Raw genomic sequence first — 22,627 nt, 5'->3', positions numbered from 1 at the left:
TTCCCGCACTTCTGTCCTGCCAGAGGCTGACAGCTCAGAAGTGGGGCCCGCTGGGCATTTAGCTGGAACTGCCAAGCCCAAGCAGAGTTCCAGTATGGCTTCTGGGGGGGGAGGGCGGGAGAGTAGTGGGGGGGACCAAAAAGCATCCTGGGATGCCAGAGAACAGTGACCTAAATTGAGTCAGGAAGGAATCTGTTACAGAAGTTCAATAGACCAGTTTAACATAAACCAATTGAGTCTGATACTACCTCCATCCACATCTATTTTAGAAAAGAATTCAGGTCTACAAAATCCTAATTCAAAGATAACACTCCTAATGATAAGGTTATATAATTATTATCCTGCATAAATTTGTTTAATCTAATCTAATTCAAGTTTTTATTTATTCATTTGTTTATTTAAAAAATTACCAATGTCTCTAAGAGTAGCAACTAAATGCTATAAGCATGTGTTTTTGAAAAACAGAACTACTGAAGGTAACTTTTATTAAATGACATTTTAAAAAAGTATGGATAACATTTTGCCTTCACCTGAGTCAATGGCAAACTCCTATTGATTCTAATAAATACATGACTTCACAGTACCTATTATGTAATTTTTTACCCCTAACTAGATAGAATTTCTAACTAATAAATATTTATGATAAACCATATGAACATATTGGTATTTATAAATATCCATTTATACATGGTAGGTATCTGAATACTTGCACATTAATTCACAAAAGTATTTTCAGATCACTTTTACTAGAGGAAAATTCTGCTCCATTATTTCACCAGCAAAGACTTTCACTTTACATAGAATTTTAATTCATGTTCTTGATATATTACAATCATGTCTACAATTCTGAATCTAAGAATCAGAAGTCCTGATTCCCATCCTTTTCAGGGGTATATCTCTCTTAGAGAACACAACATGCATAAAATTGGCTATTGAATAATTGCTTTAGTAAACACATCTATTGACATTGGACAGAAAATTACCACAAGGCAAGAAAGAAGACAGTCATTTGTTATGGCCACCAAAAAGTAGATGCCTGCTTTATCATCTCTGTAAATTGGTCTATGTCATACACAGCTAGCATGCCTAGGAGAGAAGCTTGCTGAGTGTTTTATTAGTTTTAAATCATTTCACAGTTAGGGTTTTCCACAAGGTTCAAAATAGCTTAGAATCATGGTGATATGCTTCTATATTTGAACCATAAATCAACTGTTATCTCATGCCCACTTATGAAGACAGCAGTAGATTCAAGAGTTCATGAGAGTAATGCTTAATAATGTGTGAGTTAAACTGAATCTGTAGCTTAAATTAAAGGGAAAATGGGTTTGCTCAGGAAGAGAAAAAATTGTGTTGCAGGTTTAGAAAGCACATGGTGGCTTGAGCAGATTATCTTGCCTTTAGGCTGACTCAGCTGTGGGTAGCATATTGGTATAGGGCCCGGGGACCAAGGTCGCAGCTGTCCTGCACTTCTGACAGACCATGTGATCAACTCAGGGTGTTACAGTTCCTAGAGACTTTCATCTTCCTCCCCAATCCGCAATGTTGCTAGCTGGTGCAGGGAGGTAAAAGTTTATTTGCCTCCTTAGTCTCTTGAACAGGCGTATAAGAAAAATAACTTGTACTAAAGGAGAACCAGACATAGCTAAACATTTTGTTGATAGTCAGAAACTTCACACATTGTTATCACCAGCCATGATTAATGTTATGGCAAAGGAAGAAATAAAGACATGAACAAAACTGCAAAATCACTTCTAAAGGAAGAGAGGTGTGCAGGGGTTTGTTTGTTTTTTCTTTTAAAACAATTTTTTTAAAGATATTTTCTTCTTGGCTAGGTTTAAATTCAAGGGTATTTTCTTTTGGCTTTATACTAGATGTAAATGGGATCACAATCTAAACCTTTCCACATAATTAATCACGTATCTTTCAGTTTAGAATATATTATTCACTAATCCCACAAAAATGTATTCACATGCTTAATTTTGTAACATGAGTAGCCCCAATGACATTAATGGTAACAGATCTTAAGTTAGCAATGATATGCTGAAAATAAGGCTTCCTATAAAAGACAACTAACGTACTAATATACATTTGGGCAACTCTATAATACAATTGGATAGTAATTAATATCATATTTTATTGACAGCATTATGTTGATGGGTATTTAAAAAAATATACAGAAAGAAACCACTAAGCCTTTGGAAATGGGCCCCAATATATAATATTTAAGCTTGGTAATTGAGAGAAACTACTTTGATATGCTGTAGCTGTTATACTACTTACAGACCTAATTTTGTAATCATTAAAACATATCGGTCAGGCTCAGAGTCAACAGAGCATTATGTAAACAAGTTCCAATTAATCTTTAAGTGGTATGTGTACTCTGACGTGACAAATTAGTTTTGGTCTTCTGTTATTCTCTCCTGCTAGAATGAGTGGGTTAAAACCTAGAACGATAATGTCAAAAGCAGAAATATTAAAAAAAAAGAAAAGTAGACATCCTTTTAGGGAGGTCTAGATTAATCAAATGTGACTTCTGCCCCCTGTTTGTAAGCCTCCTTTAATGATCAACATCATTTTAATACGTCCAGTGAACATATTTGTCATGTAAGGACTTCATTGTGGGAAAAAGTTGAAACTTGGTGTCTTAGATATCTCAAGCTTCTCTGGTGTTATTTAGTTTATACATTATGTTCATAATTATAGTTTAAGAAATAATAATGTGTTGATGCTAATTGAATCTCATATTTAGATCCTGACTTACACGTTTGTTTTTCTTTTTATATAGGTTACTTGATTCTTGGCTTGTATTTTTATGGCAGTTCTGTGCACTTATTTCCACCTCAAATTCATCTCTGGTAGCTATTTTCTCACTACTCTATTTTTACTCATAGGAACCCCCAGACTTCTTTAAATGTTACAGAATAGTGTAACTGGGTATAACTTATTAACTCTAGCTATTTTTTCATTCTTCTCAATTTGGTTTAAGTATCATCCTGTATCCTATCATTATCTTCCAGAAGTGAAATCATATTTTTGAAATTATTGATTCTTCATAAAAATCAATAGATTATTATTGTTCCCAATACAAGGCTTATATGGAAGGTTGCAACCTGCAAATTGCAAATGGGAGTTTAAATTTCTCAACAAGACTACAATTTAACCTTTTAATTTGCTCCTAATCTTATTACATGACCCCTGAGGCTATATTTACCTTTAAGGCAATTGACATTTTTTAACATATTGGCAGGAGGATTTAAACAGCAAGCAGCATGTAAAAGAATTCACATGTATTTTGAAAGATTTCCGGTTTAGGGTGAGTACCTAGATTACTGTGTCCAACCTGTCACTCAAATTCTCATTACAGTTTCAAGGTCAACCGCTCTTATCAAAATAGCTTGACAAGCACAACTGCTCTTTCCTATTAACACTACAAGAGTTTAACATCTTTATTTTTTGTAGGTGTCCATTAAAGGTAACAAGTATTTTTCTGTGGCAAAATTGTCTACAGCAAATGGGCAATCATTCAGGTTTTTTTTTTCATTGTTGAGTGTTAAAGATGTTTGGTTGACAGGTCAAAAAACCAAAGTGCAATGTTTATCCACATATTGGGCCACGGTAGTTAAGTATATATATGATATTCATTATTTTCAAGCACACTTTTAATTTTTCTTAAGTTTTTCCTAATAGGTGAAATAATTTCTGAACTAAATGGTGTATCATGATAAAGAGAAAAGAAACATCTGGGCCCTCAGTGTCAATCACATCCAAACAGACCAACGCATATGTGCAGTGCCTCACTAACGCCTAGGAGAAAGATTCACCCACATGTGTCTTGACTGTACAATCGAGTCTTTGACTAGAAAAGTATGAAAATATAAAGACAGTTATCAGCTTGGATATATGTTGGAGCCTTAATGTGAGTTGCATTAGATTGTACATCTTTTTGGGCATAGACTCTTTTATTTTATAGTTGTACACTGTCTAGCCCAATTTCATCCCAATTTTTGTTGTAGTATAAATTAATAGTAATTACAGAATTTAATTTTTGAAAAAAATATGGAAATAAAAAAGAAATCCTTACAAATTTATGAACTAAGCAAACAATAAATAAAATTTGGCAAAATCACATGGTGACAATTTCTGCACTAGAAAGGCTTAGGAGGGTTGGAATAATGCTGTAGCCATAATGGTTCAGGAAATATGAGGTGCAAGGGATATTTTTTTGATGATTCTTTAGAGATGTTAAACAAGTGTTTGAGCACAAAGTGCCCTTTCTTAGGTCTTGGAAAGGAGAAGGTTACAGTCTTTGTGTTGAAAATTTCTCTAACACCTCTCCCATCTACCTAGTTTTTTCAGTAAAAGATACCACTTAGAGCTGACATTGGAAATCTCAAGGCTAGGGAAAGTGAAAGGAGCTGTGTGTGAAAAAGCTTGTGTAACTGATATTAGTCTGTGTAATTAGTCCATCAGGAGTATTTCATTCACTTGGAAATGTTTAGGAAAGCAACAAAACTATAAATTTTATGGTGTATTGTGGATCACCCTTTAAATATACTCTGCAAAATACAACTTGCATTTTATCTCTCTTTCTGTCAAAAGGAATACAAAAACACTCTCTCTTTAATCTGTATATATAATCCTCAAAGACAATGCAGTCCCTGAAAGAAAAACACAAAGTAGTTTTTTCGACTACCACAGTTTATAACAATTTTTCTAATTCTGGGACCATTCATAGGATTTACTATGTGATTATTTTTTATAGAGGCTCCATTTCCTCTTTTATACCATATATTTTCCTCATTATATGGTACAGATGAGGCATAGCACCACATAGGACTTCTAAATTAAGTTTTATTATTTTAAACCTTTTCATAAGTACCGGGAAAATTTTCTGGCAGGTCTTCATCATCAGTTCCTCTCCCTTTTTTATATATGAAATTTATTTTGCTACCTTGAGTTACTAACTTGCTCTTTTATTTAATTCTAATTTTCCATTTTGTTTCATTCAGTGACAATAATGATTTATTGAAGAATGTGAGAGATTTTGAATAGTTTCAGGAGAGCTTGAATTTATTTTGCAGTTTTAAATGTATGAAACTTAACTTGATAATATTATTTTTCCTTCCCTAGCTACTGCTTCTGATGATAAGAAACAACTGGGAGTAGGAGTCTTTACTGATGCAGCTGTAATAATTCAATCATATAACTTAAGTGTGTGAATTTGACTTCTCAGCATGACCCTTTTGAGAATTTTTTCCTCAGTGATTTCTGCAAACAAAATCCCTTTAAATGTGTTAAGCTGGGTGCACAAAATCACTAAACATTTTTTAAAAATCAGACTGATGCTTAGCATATTTATAAACCAACCCAATATACCTTCACGTAAACAAGAAATCCATTCCTGCTTCTACTCAAGAGCTTCAGCTTTAAGAAAAACAGACGACTAAACGCAAGAATTACCAACGGTATCTAATTGACTAAATCGAACTGTTTGTTTCAAACTTTTGTAATGATTCAAAGTTTAGTCCTGAATCTTGTTGTTGATGGGGCTGTCTCCCCCACCCCTTTTTCAGTTCTTCTTATTCATGTTCTATCATGCTAGACTGATTTGGTTCCAGGACTAAGTGAAAAGGAAAGGAAAAGGAAGAGAGAGATAAAAAACCTAAATGAATACAATATTTTCCAAGTAGTAAGATCTGTTTAAATGCAGATTTGCCCTGATTTTCCAGGGCATGTAGAATAGTAAACGACCTGTGTCTTAACTGGACAGGATACTCAACAAACTAAAAAAAGAAGATTACATTGATGAACAGCATCCCACAAATCTGGAATATTTTTAGGCCAAGATTTTTAGGAATGGGTTCTTTATATTAGATTCCAAGTTCTTATGCAAACATCTCTATAAAATAGCTGTTCAGGGTTTTTTTGCTTTGTTTTGTTTTGTTTTTTGTTTTCTTAATGATGAGAATACAGAAGCAAATACTAGATTCCAGAGTCTTTTTAAAACTGACCAGAAACTATACCTTTTTTTCATTATTCTATTGATGATTCACATCTAAACTTTCCACATGACAATTAAAGTGCTGCCAACTAAGATCTAAAGAAAAATGAATGTTGTTGCTGTTGATGCAAAACTCCACTATTTCCTCTATGTGCCATTTACTGCAACAAAAAACAGAGTGCAAAGCTCAACAATGATAGTTTGAGAGGATCGCAACAGGACCAGTGCTGAAATTCCCCAGTGACACAAGGGAAGAGGTGAAGTAAAAGCCAACACTGAGATGTGAATGTAGGAAAGGTTATTTGACCAGCCATGTACTTACAAATCCATCCAGAATCTCTTCTGGTAATCTGGCCACCAGGAGTGGATGGCATTTGGGATGAAGCAAATTTCTAATAGGTTGGCTGTTAGGAGGGAGAAGTGGGAATGAAGTAAACTGTCTCAAAGGACAGGAGGACACAGCAGAGAAAATGGTATTCTGGGAAGTCCTGAGGTATGTATAGATGAGATCATGCCCTGCTGAACCTTTTTATTATTGTTATAAACTTCACATGAAGCAAAGCCAGAATGCAGAATGATACTGAAGAATCACCAGAGACTAGAGTCTGAATATTATCTCTCTCATTAACAAAAATCCTATGGGGACCATCTTTAAATGCACTGATTTCAAACCTGGAGAATGAATAACTACTTTGGATACATAATATGAGGGGCACAGCAAAGCTGGAAGAAATTCCAATTATTTCAGTTAATATTTTCAGATTTTCAGTGCTTCATTTAATTTCGACCAGAGATTGTTCTGTGGTATGATGATTTTATAGACGTATAGTACATCTTGGTTCCACTGAAGTTAGCAAAGGTGTTACTGTTCACTTCAAGCAGATCGGCTATACCACTACGTGTTGTGGCACAGCAGATCTGCTTCACTGGGCAAAACACGTTGCCTATTGACCAACCTGTGATGGTGTGGGACAAGGGACAGTGGGATCTCCCTGCTTTCTCTGCTCAGCCAGATCCATGCCCCAGGGAAAGCACTTTTCCCTACTCAACCAGACCTGGGTCATAATTCTGGCTGAGCAAGGGAAGCACCACAGAGGTTACATACATCTACCGCAATAAAGTGGCAGAGTCCGTTACCACCTTTGGTGTGTCACTGATTTTCCTTTCATGTAGTGCAACAAAGGGTGAGAACATATATTTGATAAACATTTGTGCTTCTATAAAAAAATGTTATGGAGCCAGGAATAGGACATCATGAGATGTATGTTTCCACCCATAGAATCAAGGGTTTATTCTCTGAACAATGACACATTACTACACATGATTATGATGATCCTTTCTGAAATGCAGGAGTACATTCTACTTCTCTTTGAACAGCTGCATAGCTATTTTGTATAGCGCTTTTTAGTACAAATTGCATAATTATGATGTCAATGTTTAGAACATCATGTACAGTCCTACACTATTGATGCATGTTTTAGGGACATATTTGTGTAACCTCTTTAGTTAATAAGATGTTCCTTTGTGACTTCTTGGATAAAATAAGAAAATTACTACTGACCCTGTTTGTAGGTATTGTATTGTTCTGATTATAAATAAACCTTTCTTTCCTCAGAAACAACCATAAAATAAGAGTCAACTTAGATGGTGTTGACCTGTAATGAGAATAATAGGGTCATCTGTTCTGTACAATAGTATTATATGGAAAATCTTAAGGGCCATCTACCCTGGTAGGCTTAGCTTGCACGGGGAACCTCTGCAGTGGAATGACATGAATTTATTTTAGCTCACCATTCCCAGAGATCTCCTTGCTCTGTTCTGCTGGAGTAGGAGGCATCATGAAGCTAGGAGCTCAGAAAACCCTAAGATTTTTTGCATCAATCTGAGGCCTCCAGAGCTATGGCTCCACAGTAGGAAGCTGTAAAGCACATGCAGACTTTCCCATGCAGCCTGGTGCTGGCCAGGAACTGTCATGGTCAAGAGCAAGTCCCAGCCCCATGCCTGTTTGGGTAATTGAGGCATGGGGCTTAGAAAGAGCTGCAGGGGTGGGGCAAGTCCCAGCCCCTTGTTCTGATCTGCTGGTGGGGCAGCTAGCTAGCTGCTGGCTGCCTCCCTGGTGAATTGGGGCAGGGCCTGGGACCTGCCCCTCCCCTATAGATCTTTCCAAGCCTTGTACCCCTTATTGGGAAGCCAGGGCCAGGAGGTCCCTGCTGCCAGGGCAGGGGGACATTGTCCCCACCCCAGCAGCAGGCAGCCCCCTGGGGCCAGGAGACAGCTGTCTTCTCACCCAGTTCTTCCTGCCAGCCTCTGGGTTAGCAGGGAGAAGGGTGAAGATATCAATGAAATCACCATTTTTGGCTAAAATCTAGAACTAATAGGATGCTAGTAAATTCAGATAAAAAAGCCAATACCACTACAAGTGACATGGGGTGCCTGACTGTACATAATTTAAAAGTGTGTAGAGCTGGGAAACCATGGAGCTGCGCCTCCAGTATTCTTTGCCATTATGGTTTACAAGAACTTGCTGACTTATGCATAGTGCTGGTCAGAAAAGTTCTAGGAAAACCTTTCTTTTGGAAAATGACATTTTGTCAAACCTTATTTTGATTACATTTTATTTTTAAAAAATTGATAAAATGTTCTGACATTCAGAATGGAATGTTTTCATTTTTTGTCTGAGACTGCCTTTTACTTTAGAATATATAATATTACAAAAAAAAATCAATATAAAAATGAATGGATGGAGCCATAATTTCATCAGGGAATCTTGAGATTCCCTGTATACCAAAAGAAAATATTGAAATCATATAATTGCCCATAAAACAGAAATAGGGTTTCTTCTGTAGCTCTAATTATGGAAGTTCTGTGTGCAGAGAAGGACAAAACTGGAAGCAATGAGTTGATCATGATTCTTTTCTAGTTGAAATACAGTTCAGAAAGCGTGTGATGTGATGTTTTTAATAATGCCTTTTCTTGTTTTTTTTTTCTCCTCCAGTATAAGAGTTCAGTATAAAAACAGCAACAAAAATGTCATTTGTAATATTGTACTATATCTCTGTTGACAGCATAGAACTACAGTATTTATCTTCCTATTTGTTTGGACATCTTCTAGGACACTATAGGGTCACCAGAATAATGACTCCAAAGATGTTTTAAATTTTCCATTACATAACACAGTATATAGACTTTTATATAATCAAACAGGTAAAATAGTATCTGAGCAGTCAAATAACTCATTAGCAACTCCTTTCAGTCTGTTGCATAAAACCACGTCCCTAAAAGTTTAGTTGAATTGAATTAAAGGACCACAACCAGAAAGGTAATTTTGCTGATGTCCCTATAAGGTACATTATCCTTTTGCCCAAAGCTACAGGAATTATGCTCTCCCAATAATGTTGTCTAAGTGCCAGTAATTCTTTTGCAAAATGCCTCGTCTCCTACTGAGCATGAAGGCATTCTATGTAAGTGCATGGCATTATAATTTACCACATCTCTAAATGCTTTCTCTAGACTTTTCCTGAAATGTAAATCAAAATATGGAAATGTGGTGTATATATAAATGATATATTCTAATGTAATATGCCAATTCCAGCACTTAGTTTCTGAAGTGTCCACCCAAACTTAATCAGTGCTCAGTTATTTCCTTAACTATGTCTCGCATTTAGTCTCTTGATACTCTTAAACAGTCTAACACTGTCAGGAAAATATTTTATTTTCCTTTCATAACTTGGCTAGATGATCAAATTCTTAGCCAAGACTGATGCAAAGAACTCCAACTGTCTCCATCCAATTTGTCATTCTTTCACCCACTGCAGTTTAGAAGCACTGATTATCTGCCCTTTGTTTTTCGTTGCCCCCCAAACCCAAAGGATTCAAACATTAGGATGTTGATGCAAAACTCTGACACATCCTTGTGATGGGAGAGTAGAAAATTGAATTTCCTGCTCCCACCCAGCAGGACTACTAGTTAAGCAGCTGACATTGTTGTGTGCTGTAATGTACAGAGCTTCAGTTTTCAGTGTTCACTCATAACTCAGGGTATTCAGCTTCCTATTTGTGAAATTACAGGAGAATCTGTCACCCACATGCAGCTTCTGAAACTATTCGAGCCCGAGCCATAATGTAGTGGACTATAGAAAGTAGATCTACCAATCATGTTTCCTCTGTTGAGAATGACTTAGGCTCTTGTGATAATGGAGAAGAAGGAGCCAAATAATCTTCAGATGGTCTTTGAAACATATGAAAGCAGCACAGTTCTTTACAGTTTTGGTTGGCAGGGTCCCCTGAACATCATGGCTTTGGTTTTAAACAGTGAGGGATTGTTTCCTTGAAATTCCTTATGTTTCCAATCCTATTAAACTTCCAAATCTTTCCAATGGCTAGTGCAAGAATTACAGCTCTCAATTTAGGGGGATGTTCTACTCAGTTAAACCCTCTGTGCTTCGTTTTCTTAGGGTAAAATCTACATCAATGAAGTCAATAACAAAATTTTAATTTACTTAAGTGATTACAGGTTTTAACTTACAGTTTGTCAACCCTGAATAATTTCTTATTCCCAGAGGTATTTGCAGAATATACTTGTGCATGAACTGTATTATGAACTGAGATGGAAGGAAAAATAGAACAGGCAAGGATTTTTTTTTTTTTTTTTTTAAGTACAACTCACTAGGTTCTTAGTGCAATTCTCCCTTACATATGCAGCCCAGTATCATCTGGTTCCCACAAAATGCAATCAACCCATTTAAACTATAGGCAAATGCTGATGTACTCATTCATCTAGTCCATTTTGTGCCATGTTAACATCCCTGATGGAAAGTATCTGGCAATCCAATGTGGTATGAAGTTTGCACCACTAATGGCATTAAAAAAGGTGATGTACCCTAGCCTAAAAAAAAAAAAAATTCTAATCACATAAGGACTGGAGAGTTCAGCATTACCCACATTCATTAACCACTTTGTAGCCATTATAGTGGAATAGAAGATTTTGCTTGAAAATCTTACTTTACAAATAATGATTGTCAAGTAAATTGTTTTGTACCAATATTTAGGGATTTGGCATGTTCATTGTGAATTATTTGACTATGTATTCCTAATAAAATTTTGTTTACATACATTTCAAAAGTCAACTAATCTATTTGTGTGTTAATTTACCAGGATCAAACAACATCTCATCTTCATGAGTACTTAATTAATCTTCAGCTAGTACTTTAACTGATACTAGCTGATATTAAATACCAGCTTTAGTGACTCCAAGAATTACAGTCGCAAAGGGCTAGAAGAGAAGTGGCACCCCTAAAATTCCTGACAGGTTTTAAAAAGTTTGGGATGGTTTAGTAATGTCCTGTCAAGTCTGCAGGGGGAAGGAAAAGACATGATGATTTGGAAATTTGGTGGACATTTTTCAAATTTTCTAAAAAAAAGAAGGGGCGGGGGTGGTGGGGGGAAAGAAGAGAAAATCATTTCCTGCCTTTTCTGGGGAAGGAGTAGGGGGGGAGGTGTTAGTGTTTAAAAATAGGCCAGTCAGTGTTGGAACAGTGGGAATAAGACAGCCGCTGGGATAGGATGATTGGTTGGGCTTTCCCAGCCGGGAGCTACACTACATTTATAGGTGTTTAGGAGATCAGGTTAACTGTTTCTTAGATCAGGTTAAACCATTCTCAGTTTAGTTAATGCCCCTCTTCAGGTGCACTAACTTAGATTGAGTGAACCATTTTGAGGGAGATTTAAGCCCTCTGAACACCTGTATGACTAGGCATTTAGTTCAACCTAACCAGGGTTAGGTTGACCTAAATGTAATACCTGTACATACCCATAGTTAGTCCTATTGAACAGGAGCATTTGTGGCTAGTGAGTATAATATACCAAAGAACAATCTAAAAAATCCAAGACAAATGATTGTATAACCCAGGGGTTTTCAACCTTTTTTAAGGAGTGTACCCCTTCTGGGTACACTTCTGGCAGAGCTGGGGGTTGTGGGGGGAGGGGAGGTGGTTGACAACCCTTGGTATAACCTGTTCTTGAAAACTTTGCAAACATCCCTCACATGCAACTAGAAGGTATAATGCCTGAAACATCAAAAACACCCTTTAACTTGCCACAGGAAAAGTAGTAGACAAGGGCACTATCAAAATCTGGCCACTGCAAGGACAGGAAATAGTTTAGGATATGCTTAAGAGATAGAAGGAAAAGAAGCATGCTCCCTGCTGCAGAAGAAGGTGAAAACCCCTTTAGTCCATGTCCTGTGCAGCATAAAATTCCATCTTGATCCCAAATGTGGTGCTTGGCCTGACCCAGAGTGGAGGAGCAAGATCCCTTAACAGGAATTAACATAACATGAAAATGGTTCTTATTATGAAATGAACATGTGATGTCTTTGGGATGTGTTTTTTCCAATGTGTTCAGCTTTTTCATATTAGCAGGTTTAGGGATGCTCTTGAATTTTTTGCTAGTCTAACCCTCACCCCCGGCTCCCACGTTCAAGTAGTTCTTTCCCACTTCCCCTTCTCTTAGTTTTCAAAGCATCCTGGGGGCTGTAGTGCAACCAAGTTCCCTGTGTCTAGATTTCCTGAGCTTGGAGTGGCCTCATACTTCTCTGTTCATCCCCTTGCAACTCAGGGTGGAGTTTACACTTGCAATATGTTCTTAGCATAGCTAAATAATGTTTGCCACTATCTTCAGTTGGCTAGGGAGACTCCCTGCCCTCTTAGACTTCAGTTATATGGACCTTCTTACCTTATCACCTTAATATACATAAAATACTTTTCCTCAGGGACATGGAACACTTTGGGGACATGAAGCCTGATTTCAGTTCTCTACAATGACTTCACACAGCAGATTTACTGAAATTCAAGAATGAAGTCTGGATCCTCATGATTTAGGTGTTTTACTTGTGTTAAATCAAGGGGGTTGTACGGGCCGAGCCCCGATCCCACCTTTGTTGCCATGTGCGGCAGCGATTCCGATCTCATTCCCGTCGCCGGGGGCGAGCCAGGCCCATCTTCATTGCATACAGGCTGTGGCCGGCATCCCGGGCACGTGGGGCTGGAGAGAACTGCGGAGAGGTTCGGCACGCGCGAGTTAGAATTAGTTACGGAGGTGTAATGGTTGATTGAAAAGATTGTTTACTTACACCCAAAGATGGTATTGGTGTAGGCTGGATAGGTTTCCAGGTACAGCTCCCGCTTAGATCCTCGCTAGAGGAACACGACAAATTCGATTGCTCCCACGGACTCATTCAAGCTCCGTGGGTCCGGTTCAGTTGGGTTTGAAAAGTTTCCCCTGGAGTTACTTAGGCTCCACGGGTCCGAAGTTACAGGAAAGGGATACGTCTGGGATTGCGCTCGGCGACGGGGAGAGGCGAGAAGCGAAAGCTCCGTAGGCTCGGTTCTATTGCTTCTATTGCCTGCTTAGGGGAGGCGCGTTGGGTCCGCGAGGGTCCACAGCGCTTGGAGATCTTCACACGGAATCTCTCTCGTCCTCCCTCCTCCGGCTTGGGCAGAAACTACCCAAGCCTTTTGAACGGCTAGCAAGCCAATCGCTAGCCGCCACGTGTGCCTACATTAGGAATTGGCCAATAATGTGGCTCTAATCCGAATACAAATGGCGGGAACTCCTTTGCAGCATGTATCACTATGATGCAGAAGAAATGCACCCTGCAAAGAAGCTGTAATTTGGTGGGAAATCCCCCGTTGCACCAGAGTTCTGTCTTGCAGCAGAGAACTCTACCGTGCAAAGAAAGCGACAAATAGCGAGAAATAATTTAGCGGTGCTGAAGCGCTCACACAAACAAAAATCACAGCTTTGGGTTGTGACATCCCCCCTTGCTGAGAGCATAGCTAAATTATGCCATACTCTTCCGAGCATTCTAGAAGTTTGTCATGGTCATCAAACGAGTCAACAAGCCAACAAACAAATACACAAACATAAAATTCGCTGTCCTGGGATCAAGTTACATAACAATCAAGAAATAATAATCAACATAAACACATAATCTGATTTATAACAAAATTGCACGATCAGGGCTTCAGTGGGCATCGTAGCGAGGTCACACGTCTCCTCACTTTCCTCAGTGATGTCATCTCTCTTAAGGCTCCTCTTCGCCACGTGCTCTGAATTCCGGATCTGTAAACAGAAAACTCTCAGAACAGATTAATAACCTAATTTAACAAACTTAAACAATTTTAAACAATTTTCATGGCTTAATTAGACGAAATCGTCGAAGATTCATCATCTGGTTCTTCCAAATAACGGAAACCTAACGCATAAGCTAACTGCCATTGGCCTGCGTCCCCTAAAATCCGAAGCTGCCACTTGTTAAGTCCGGAATGCTGTAGGAGAAATCCAAACATGTATCGCTCCTCTAGGGTTCTCGGTGGCAGTGGTGGGAGATAGGATCCACGTCGTCTGGTGCCTTGAGGCCTGGTCGGGTGTTGACAGTCCTGATCAAAAGACAATCTTGGCTCCATCAGGATATGCAGTCTTGACAATTGACAAAGAAGATTACTCTTTAATCACGTTTAAATTCCGTAGCCATAAGATCTAGCCATGAAATTATAGCTTCATCAGATTCCATCTCAGATTCTTTATACCATTGTTGTAGATCTGTCCAAACACGAATGCGACTGATGGCAGTATCTTGTGTATCAGTTGCTTGGTTGACTGTGGCTGTAGGGCAAGCTGCTTTTTCGGGAGTCGATGCTGTTAAAGGCTGAACTGCTGCCGCGGGGGTTACTGCTGCTGTCGTTGCTTCAGGCAGGAGGGGCGGATGCTCTCCTCCGCTTGACTCTCTCCTTCATCGGCAGGAAGGCGTGGTCGGCCGAGACGCCGCTGCATCACTAGGCGGGGTTGCCGGCGATGATGCTACGTCGATGGGCGGAGTCACTGACCGAACTCTTGTGGGTTCGTTAGAAGCTCCACCCTTTTTTTCCGGTTCTTCCACGCGGTCTCCCTCTTGCTCGGTGCCATCTTGAACTGGCATTTCAGGCTCCTTTTTCTCAGCCACTTCTTTGACCGATCGGATCACCATCTGCAGCTGGGTTTTCAAACTTAAATTCTTTTGCATTAGGTTCATTATAGTATGAATAGTTGCACTACCTTCTCCGCTCTTGTCATACCGCAAGGCCACTCTTTCATTCGCAGGGCGCTCCTCCGTCTCCAGATCTTCGTGGAGCTCGGATGGAAGCTCGTGACCCCATAATCTAGACATTACCATACACAGAGAGAACGGGCCGATTGGCTCCAGTTCTTCACTCTCCCGAGCATATCGTAGGCATCGGGCACACTCCCGGGTGAAAGTCAGGTTCGTTTTGCCCGCCGGGTTGGGTTCGGCGAGGGACACAGTATCAAGGGGCCTAAACAGGACCCGCTCATCTCTCCTTATACATCCAAACGCTGCAGGGAGCAAGTACACTTCCCTTTCTCTAGGGGCTCCATCTTCGGAGATTCCCTCTTCTCCCTTTAGCGACAGACGGCCGCTTACAAATCTTTCACCCGTTCCGCCCGCCTGGTGGTAAGCGATATGTATCTCTAATTCTTCAAAGCTTTTCACTTGGCGTTGGTTATCGCGTCAAGGGCAGTTCCTAACCAATTCTAACTCTAGCGTATTCTCTCTTAATCCCGTCTGGGTCGCTATGTGCGCATTCTCTCCCGATCCCATCCTCGTCCCCATGTGCGGGCCGAGCCCCGATCCCACCTTTGTCGCCATGTGCGGTGGCGATTCTGATCTCATTCCCATCACCATGTGCGAGCCGGGGGCGAGCCGGGCCTGTCTTCATTGCATACGGGCTGTGGCCGGCAGCCCGGGCACGTGGGGCTGGAGAGAACTGTGGAGAGGTTCGGCACACGCGAGTTAGAATTAGTTACGGAGGTGTAATGGTTGATTGAAAAGATTGTTTACTTACACCCAAAGATGGTATTGGTGTAGGCTGGATAGGTTTCCAGGCACAGCTCCCGCTTAGATCCTCGCTAGAGGAACACGACAAATTCGATTGCTCCCATGGAATCATTCAAGCTCCGCGGGTCCGGTTCGGTTGGGTTTGAAAAGTTTCCCCAGAGTTACTTAGGCTCCACGGGTCCGAAGTTACAGGAAAGGGATACGTCTGGGATTGCGCTCGGCGATGGGGAGAGGCTAGAAGCGAAAGCTCCGTAGGCTCGGTTCTATTGCTTCTATTGCCTGCTTAGGGGAGGCGCGTCGGGTCCGCGAGGGTCCACAGCGCTTGGAGATCTTCACACGGAATCTCACTCGTCCTCCCTCCTCCGGCTTGGGCGGAAACTACCCAAGCCTTTTGTATGGCTAGCAAGCCAATCACTAGCCGCCACGTGTGCCTACATTAGGAATTGGCCAATAACGTGGCGCTAATCCGAATACAAATGGCGGGAACTCCTTTGCAGCGTGTATCACTATGATGCAAAAGAAATGCACCCTGCAAAGAAGCTGTAATTTGGTGGGAAATCCCCCGTTGCACCAGAGTTCTCTCTTGCAGCAGAGAACTCTACCGTGCAAAGAAAGTGACAAATAGCGGGAAATAATTTAGCGGTGCCGAAGCGCACACACAAACAAAAATCACAACTTTGGGTTGTGACAGGGGTTAGGCACCTAAATACTTTTGATGATATGGGCTTTTGTCCCTTATCTTCAAGATACTCAAAATGATAGGCCTAGAATATTGAAAAAATAACCTACATTTCGGGAATGAAAACCATGGCTGAGGAGTCCAATCTTCTCACGCGATTGGACTTTAATCTATGCATAGATTTTTTCAGGTGCCTGTCTGAGACTTGAACTAAGACTCATCACAAATTTCATTATCTTCTGCTTCAAGGCCTTGTCTTCTCTAACATAAAAAAAGATCAGCATGCTAATGTAAAGGCGGGGGGAAAGAATCGAGATACCACAGTAATCTATACATCAGTTCTCCCTGTAGAGAAAGGGAAAGAGGGGACAAACAGCCCATGGCAAATATAAATTGTGTGATTTAGTTTATAAATAGAAGGTGATCACATACTGTAGTGAGGAAGTGATATAAGAAACTATTTGGAACAGACTGCAATTTCATTCTACTAGATTAACACATTTTTTAAATATTATTCCATATTTTTGTTTAAAATACAAAGATCTAATTGCTATAAAACTGTTCATCTTATGATTTTAGACTAATACAATTTGTTCTTGATATTGCAAGAATCTTCTAATGATTTTTTATTTATTTAAAATCTAAATTTTTATCAATATTTTACCAGAGTAATAAGTGCGGATTTTGCTTTATTAGCAATTCCAATAAGGAATTGTAATGTTTCTTCTCTGGTATTTTTTAAGTTGTTTTTAATGTTAGCTGCAACTTTCATCAAAGAGAGCCTTGATCTCTAAAAGCAAAACTGTACCTTACTCTTAATCCATTTCAGTCCTCTATATCCTACTGAAAATAGCTGAGAGATCTTGGAATTAATTAAACAACAATGCTTTCAAAATGAAAAAATGCAACGGTTTGGGATTATATGCCTATTAAAGGCTATGTGTTTTCTTTGAAAACTCTCAAGTTACAAATAGTAACCATATAGATTTTCAGGAAATACTGATAATGTCAGAGAGTTTAGTATTCTCTGGTATTTGTACTAGCAAGACATTGGCTGGCAAGTGTTTAATGCCTTACATCAGGTAGTCTGTTCTGGCCAGAACCTGGTGATGATTCCCAGAGTCCATTAGATATTAATAAAATGAATCTCTGGGGGGAAAAAAAAGTCATCCCCTACAATTCAATGTTGAGCTAAACCAGAACAATATTACTTTTCATGTAAGGTAAAAAGTCTTGTGAGAGTCTTTGCAGACTGGTGAAAAGATTGTTTTATATGTCTATATAATCGATCAGTCGATCAATCGATAGATATAAACAGAATGAATTATGAGAATTAGGAAATAATTCTAAAATATCTTTGAGGAACTTTAATGCTCACAAAACTGACACCAATAGGTCAGATCGGGGCTGCAACTTGTAAGCCCTCAGTAGCCCACCTAGCTTAGGAGCTTCACGAGTGGGGGCCTCACGCTATATAGCCTACACCAGTTGAGGCACGGGCCACAAGGCTGTGTATCACATTGACACTCCCAGCACTCCCCACTGCATTACACACCCATGCTGACATACCTCCTGCACTGGACATGCTCTGCTACCTCTGCAACACATGCCTTCACAGGCACAGTCTCTACCACTGCACCAGGTGCCTCCCCCACTCCTGTACAGGCATAATTCCCCCACTCCCTCTTGAGGCCTTGTAACAGACTTAGACCCTGGGGACAGCCGTGATGCCCCCTGGTGGCTACACAGCCCCTGCCCTGCGTAGGCTACTAAGGTATCTTCCCTTTTCTTGTTCCTGCCACACCTTGATGTAAATGTTGGTTCATGAGAAGGGAGGCTGCCCCAGGGTCCTGAAGTGAGCCTTTGTCTACTATCAGTAAATGGGTTCCTCCCAAACCTTGCCAATCCTCATCCTGCCCTCAGGCACTAGGTAGGGCACTACTGGCCCATTCAAACTTGGATGCACGCATTGGCTGAAGGGCTAAAATCATGGCTCTGCCCTTCCCTACAGCAATGCCCATACCTTGCAGGTATTAATGGTTCTAGTTTAAGTGGGATACTCTTCCCCAAGCCACTATGAAGCTGCCTGATGACCTATCTCTTCTCCCTGCTAGAACAGAGCTCATCTGTCTGCAGACCCTTGTTTCTCGGCTGACTCCCTGACTGCCCTTACTGCATTTTTACTATTCTGCCGAGGTTGAGTTACCTTCCCATAATTATCCTCTCCCTGTGCCCTGCACTTTAGGCTGTCTGCTGGCAGCCATTTCATTAGCAGCTTGTACCCTATCTGCCAGTCCTCTCTGATTCAGATCAGCCTGGCACTATTTCCTTTTACAGTAAGAGGAGCTTTCTGGCTTTCTTTTACAAGCCCCCATCTCCACCCATGTGCAGCCCTGAACTCAACCTCAGCTTGCCATGCTGCTCTCTGGGGGAGAGGCAGAAGGCAGCAGTTAGAGGAGAGAGGGGCAGCCTGGAGGCTCCAGCTGTTGTTGCAGCTGGAGCAATGGGGACAGAAGTGAAGAGGCAGGAGCTTGAGGCCACAACTTAACCCCCTGCACACAGCCTATTGGCTGTCAATTGGACAGATCTGGCTTAAATTAAAACCCTCTAGATTGTGACCAAATTTTGAGTAGTCTTCCTTGCCTGGGGAAAAACCCTCCAGTTCACATTTCTCCTGAGCTGCAGCCCCTCTGCTGTTTCAACCTCTTTCTGAGCAAAGAAGCTTAATGAATCTGTGGTGGGTAAGCATGGAAAAAATATATACGAGGCTAGATTGAGATGAGAAATATCTGCTTGTGACAAATTTGTACTGACATATCCTTTGTTTAAATAAAGCATTAATCCACTATAACTTACAATATCATGTGAGTGAAATGAAATGTAAAATTTCAGTTCTGGTTCATTTATAACTTAAATTTTCCTATCACTTGGGCAGAACCCAGGGAATTAATTGATAGAAGTTCTTTTAAAAAGTATTACTTTTGGAAAATTTTGGAAGATTGGAAAGAATCTCAATATTACATTATATTGCCTTCCCTACTGTTTGATATTACTTGAAAATATTCTGTTTCCCTTTTATAATGAATGCTTAATAAGGTGATTTTAAACAAAGGTGCTATGGCAACCTTGGGTGCCATCAGAGCCTTTGAAGGGTGTCACAGAATGCGGCAGAATGTTAGCATTCATTGCAAATGGCTCACATGATAAACTCAGAGATCCCAAATAGAAATCTATAGTGTTAAAAGTATTCTGACTTTTTGTGGTCTTTCTGATATCTTTACAACAGAAGAGTTGCTCAATTATTTTGTGCAATCAAAAACAAGTGAAGACTAAGAGATGGCATTTTCTGAGGGGTGCCTTGACTCTATAAAGTGGTTGTAGTAGGAGTAGCCTCTGCTGGCTGTCATGGTACTCCTTAGTGGCTACCCTAATCCTGCTCCCACTCCAGCTCCCCAGTGTATTCACCTGCTATTTCATCTGCCACACCTTTATGTATATGAATTAAGAGGCTGCCTCTGGGTCCTGGAGTGATCTTGATTGCACCTACCTGACTGAGCCAGATGCTTGGTCCTGTTTGTTTCTCTATGGACCTGCAGTCTGCTACCAAAACCATCCTGCACCCTGCTTGTCCTGATCTACAAACACTTCTTGTAGCCTACTGGCCCTATCTAGCTATGCCTTAGGGCATTAATTGTCTTAGGGGCATTAGTCTCACTTACTTAATCTGCACAAGATCCTCTGGTTCTGTACTATCTTCTAGTCACTCAGGTCCTGGCCCCTCTTGGTAAGCTTTAGCCCAATCAGCCTCCTTAGCTTTGCCTCTTATGTTCCCGTGACCCTCTTTGCATAGTGGCTCACTCACTGCCCCTGCATTGCTTGGCTTTGTCTTAAGCAACCCACGGGGTCCCTGATCCTTGGAGGGTTTTATCCTGACCTCAGTCCCCGATAAGAGAGGGTATGTGCCTCCCAGGCAACCTGTGAGTGATCTCCACTACCTCTGTAGCCACAACCCTTAAATCTCTGTTTTTAACAGCCTACAACAGTCAAAATCCCAGCGTTCTCAGTTGCTGCTGGGTGTCTTTCTCCAGGGTCTCCCTAAACTCCTATTATGCTTGACTGGCCTCTCCCCAGCTCTAGTCACCCTGGGCCTACTTATGGTTCCCACTGCCTCTTAGCTCTGCCAGGAACACTTGGGCCAGACTGCTTACTCTGGCTCAGGAGCTGAGATGATATGTCCTTGGGCATTACCCCTTCTGATCACATATTCCTGGCTAGCCTCAATGAGCAGTCTTCTCTCCTCAACTGCATTTGGCTCAGCTGAACTGCAGTTCTTCCTCCCTGCCTGGAGCTCTGCCCTTTTTGCCTATTATCATGGAGATGACTCCCTGTAGCAGTTACAGGAAGTCCTATAACCCCTATCTGGGCTTTCTCCTGGCTGCTTACTCATGTAGATAGCCCTAGCTCAACTGTCCCCAGCAGAATGCAGCTCCAGCCTCTCTTAAAATAACAGGGGACTGGGCCTCCTGTTATAGGGTGTGTTGGGTCTAAAATGTTTGAGACCACTGCCCTGCGCTAATATTTGTGCCTACATTATATGCATCTTTTCATATCAGTCCTACTAAAGAATCCTCACTTACAAAAGATCAAAAATACTTATTTGCAAACCACCTATATACAGAATCTGTAAAACCTAGGCCTGTGACAGGACCCACGCCCCAGAGGTACTATGATGTTCCCTGAGGGACACATGGATCCTGCTCATTCTGAACCTTCAGGTTGCCCTTCCCTGTTTTTTCACCTACTACACTTTGATGTTGCTCAAACGGTTTGGGAGGCTGCCCCAAGAGACCAGGATGGGTCCAATCCACTGCAAACTTGCCACTCGGGCTATCAGTTGTAGTCCTTCTGGCCCCCCCTAGTGTCCAAGGACACCAGGCACCTTATGAGATGGATTCATGGCCTATGTCCACCTCTATAACCATGCCCATGCTCTACAGCTGTCCCTCCAGACTCTCACACCAGCTTGTCCAGGCTTTAGCCCTCTTGGTGTTGGCCCATTAGTGGACTCCTAAACCTAGTTCCACCTGCACTGGCTTGAGTCCTCAGTCTCAGCCTTATTATTACTTGGCTCTTGTCATCCCCCAGGGCTCAGGCCCTAGTCTTCTTCTTCCTGAGGTAACCTGTACCCACTCTGGCCTCAGACCCTCACATTTAGCTTCTGCTTAACTTTGTCTCCCTATGTTGATCCTAGCAGGGTCCAACTCTGGCATGCCCCTCTGGCACTTCTGCTTGGCCTCCTAACCACACCTAATAGCCACACCCAGTCCTCTGGTTGTAAACCTAAGTACAACAAAAGTAGAAGCAGCCACTTTTGAACACCCCCCCCCCCCGGGTAAAAGTCATCTTGCTAGCCCTCTTGCCCTTGGAGCTCTCAGCTCTCAGGGTGGTTTGGTGCCTGCCAGGGCATCTTCTGTAGCCCCTCTTTCTTGGGAGTTCTGTTCCCTGCAATGCACCATGCCAGACTACCTACCTTCCTCCAGGTGCTGGGTTTATATCCCCTGGAGCCCTGCCTCTTTTGGTCAGGTGACTCCCTAATCAAGCATGGGAGTTTCTTTTTTTAACTAATCAGCAGCCTGTTTTTCCCTGATGCAGTTTATCACAGCTGCTTGCAGACTTTATCCTCTGGCTGCCTAGAAATCTGTACCATTCATCTAGCTCATCACAGTCCAGCCAGCCTTGGCTCAGCAAGGCTAGCCTGCTGTCCCTTCCCCTTTAAGTAACAGGGACCTCTGACTCCATGTTATAAGACCCACATACTCAAAGGTATTTTGATTCCTTATTTCCCTTTAGTTACCACCTCACTCACATTAACCACTGAGATCATGCTTCATATTACATACTACCAAATATCTTAAAAGTACCATGACACCCACCATTGGATTACAGATCTTCATATAGTCTTAAAAAGTAACTCCAGGTAATTATTATGTTATTTTCTCCATTACAAGTCCCTGCTACATATGTATTACATACTGACTCTTCCTTAAAAATAAAT

At 41.0% G+C, this 22,627-nt stretch overlaps 1 long non-coding RNA gene across 1 annotated transcript in view; it reads left to right on the top strand.

Moving 5' to 3' along the window:
- LOC132247755 (uncharacterized) overlaps positions 1 to 11,127 on the top strand; it is a 120,696-nt gene extending 109,569 nt beyond the window's left edge. Inside the window, exon 3 of the long non-coding RNA XR_009459150.1 lies at positions 5,131 to 11,127. This is a non-coding gene — a long non-coding RNA (uncharacterized LOC132247755). The remainder of the gene's footprint in view (positions 1 to 5,130) is intronic.
- Positions 11,128 to 22,627: the final 11,500 nt, after the last annotated feature.

Source organism: Alligator mississippiensis, chromosome 1 (assembly GCF_030867095.1).
Source record: "Alligator mississippiensis isolate rAllMis1 chromosome 1, rAllMis1, whole genome shotgun sequence".
Lineage (NCBI taxonomy): Eukaryota > Metazoa > Chordata > Crocodylia > Alligatoridae > Alligator > Alligator mississippiensis.
This window is presented reverse-complemented; position numbering and strand designations above follow the sequence as displayed.